Source organism: Eleutherodactylus coqui, chromosome 7 (genome assembly GCF_035609145.1).
Source record: "Eleutherodactylus coqui strain aEleCoq1 chromosome 7, aEleCoq1.hap1, whole genome shotgun sequence".
Classification (NCBI taxonomy): Eukaryota; Metazoa; Chordata; class Amphibia; order Anura; family Eleutherodactylidae; genus Eleutherodactylus; species Eleutherodactylus coqui.
This window is the reverse complement of record NC_089843.1, coordinates 118943460-118946589: the sequence shown is the minus strand read 5'-3', so window position 1 is coordinate 118946589 and position 3130 is coordinate 118943460.

Here is a 3130-nt window from a genome sequence, read left to right as displayed (position 1 = left end):
GAAAATCAATGAACTTTTTCTAATGTGCACCCAGAATAAAGTAAAACAGATGGAAATATATATCCTATCAAGAATTTGTACAGTATGTTTGCACGTATTTGAGATATCGCAGTTGAAAATGTGAAAAAAAATGAAAATTTTTTTCAACATTTTCCCAATTTTGGTGCTTTTAATAAATAAACACAAATTCTATCAGACTATTTTCACCACCTAAATGAAGTACAACATGTGGCAAAAAAACAATGTCAGAATCACTTGGATAAGCAAAACCTTTACGGAGTTATGCTATGTCAAAGTGACATGTCAGATTTCCAAAATTTGGTCTGGTCATTAAGGCGCAAACAGGCTTGGTCACTAAGGGGTTAAACTAATGAATTGATGACCGGTATGACTTTGACTCTTTTTAGGCTACGCAGGGCTGTTTGATTGGCTTATTGTAAGGCTCTGTTATGGTCCTGTGTGCTCGCTAGTATTGGTCTTCCATATGGGTCTATCTCATTCTATCATTTTTGCTTTAGTCCGCCTGCACATGTGCGGATTTGCACTGCGGAATCCAGAGCGGGCGTCCTCCTCCGGAAGCCGCAGCAAATACTGCCCATAGCATGCCATGGCAAAACGTGATTTCCTCTACACGAGCGGAAATCGATTGTGATTTTCCGCTCACAGAAGAAAATGCAGCATGCTGGGATTTTGTGTGGGTTCTGTACGGACGGCTTCCATTGAAGTAAACCATCATTGCGGAAAGATGGCGGGATCCGCGTTATTGTCTAGTCACGGCACTGCATAATCTGTACAAGTGTGCCGGCCGGCACATCCGCAGCACAGAATAGAAGACAGTGGACAGGTACGCAGGGGGCACTGGACAGATTCCGCTGCAGGATCCCAGCCGTGTGCAGGCGGCCTTATTCATTTAACGAGTGGGTAAGGCGCTCGTGACTTTTTTCCTTGCATTACTCCCTCTCAAAAGAATTTTGAAAAGTTAAAACACAAAAATACGTACCCACAAAGCGGTCCTACTAAATAATATGACTGCCCTATTACTACATTGTATTGTAGCCCCTTAATGTTAACCAACCAAAACTGCTTCTGCGGCCCTGCATTAAAGGGGCATTCCGGAGACTGGGCAACATTTTCTAAATGGCCCTAACATTTTCACTTATTGACATTATTTCAAATTTCCATCCAAATCATGTTGCCAACCTTTCTAACCACTGCTTTCCCGTCAGCTTCAGGTTTCCACTTTGTCATTTAAAATGGCCAAAACTACATTTCCCACAATGCCCCAGTGCCAGTTACTGCTGAGTGCTCATTCATCATTGTGCCGTTAGTACAGTTTTGTAAAATAAAACGTTATATTGCAAAATGACATATTATCACTTTATGAATCGTATAACTTTCCCTTCACATTGCTGAAGTTTCAGTGGGGGGGGGGGGGGGGGGGGGAGGGCAAACAGTAAATTTGCAAGCAAAAAAGCAGCCAGAGTAACAGACCTTCGGTAGCCACTTGTACGGCTCACTGGCCCAATCCCAGCTTATTTAGGCTATTTGGTAATACGTTATAGGTTCCTAAACTTGTGGAAAACTTTGTCACGACGACATTTTCCAGCCACTTCGGGCCTTATTAGTCACCAACGATGCTTAGGGAGCCCTGCCTGGAGGAGTGTCGAACGTCACACAAAAAGTTGACCAAGTTCCAGCAAGTTAGCTTGCTTAGATCAAGAACAGTGGCAACATAAGCTTGGATTCTTTTTGGAAATGACTTGCGAGGGAAGAGTGACCGTTAGGCCTCATGTCCACGAGCGGATCGGATTCTGCATGCGGCTGGGGACCCTGCTTACCTGTCTGGGTCTTCTTTTTTCTGTACTGCAGATGTATGCGGAAGCTGTACTTTTTTTTTTTTTTTCAAACTCCTGCTTCCCCGCGGAATCGGACGGCTTCCGTTGACTTCAATAGAAGCCGTCCGTGTGGGAACCGCAGCAAAATGAAACATGCTGTGATTTTTTTTATCCACGAGCGGAAACCACAATTGTTTTCTGCCCGTGGACATGAAGGATCGCTTTCCCATAGCATGCTATGGAGGGTTAAAGCTACGGAATCTGGAGTGGAACGCCGGCTCCGGAGTAAAGATCCGCCTGTGGACATTGGGCCTTATACAAACGGCTCCAGCGCCCCAACCACGCTATACACCAGGCTGAGGATCTGAAGGCTTCATACAGGAGGCGGAGGGACTTCTGTGAACAGGTCAGCAAACCTGAAGGTGGTCCAGCAGGGACCCTCTCCTGAAATAGCCGGGGTGACGCGGAATGACCCGGGGTATTCTGGGAATTTACTAACCTCAGGATAGGTCCACCGCTCCGAATACCCGCCGATCAGCTGATGCTTGTGTAGCTGGCCGGACGCGTCATAGCGGCTTCACTCCCAATGAAATAAATGGGAGCGCCGCGCTTCTACTAGACGTCCTGCTCCCCATTGTGGTCAGCGGTGGAACTACAGTGGGAGTGAAACGACGTCCGGCCCCGCTGCATCAGTTGATCGGCGGAGATCCCAAGCAGCGGCCACGTCAGAGGACTGCAGATGTAAATGCTGGAATACCCCTTTAATGCACAAGGAAGAAGGACTACTAGTAATAAACTGCTGCCTAGAGGTCCGGCCTCCCCATCGGCCCTGCAGTGGTGATCAGTGGGGTTATAGACTGCCCGCCATAGTCCCCTCCGTACATCATCTATCTGCAGCTCCACCTCCTCCAGCGTCTCCCGTGTGTCACTCCGCCCCGGTGTAGCCATGGCCCGGGATCCGTGAACTTGGCGAGCGGACCTCCTAGCTAGGACTTCAAAACAGGCGCGGACTAGACGGATTATCCTGCCACAGCCAATCACAGCGCACGATTTTCCTGACCAATAGGAGGCGTTGTCTCAGGGTACACTTTATTTTTGAACTAGCTTTATTAAACAATGTGAACAGTCGACAAGATGAGTGGAGGTCACTGACAATTGTTTCCGTTCCCATCGCCTTCTGCTGTAAGAGCCGCTCTGTGTAAACATTGCCTGTCCTGGCGGCAGAGGGCGCTACATCCAGCTAGCCACACTCGTGTTTCTCTGCTAATCTGTTAGCAAAGACTACATTTCCCGAC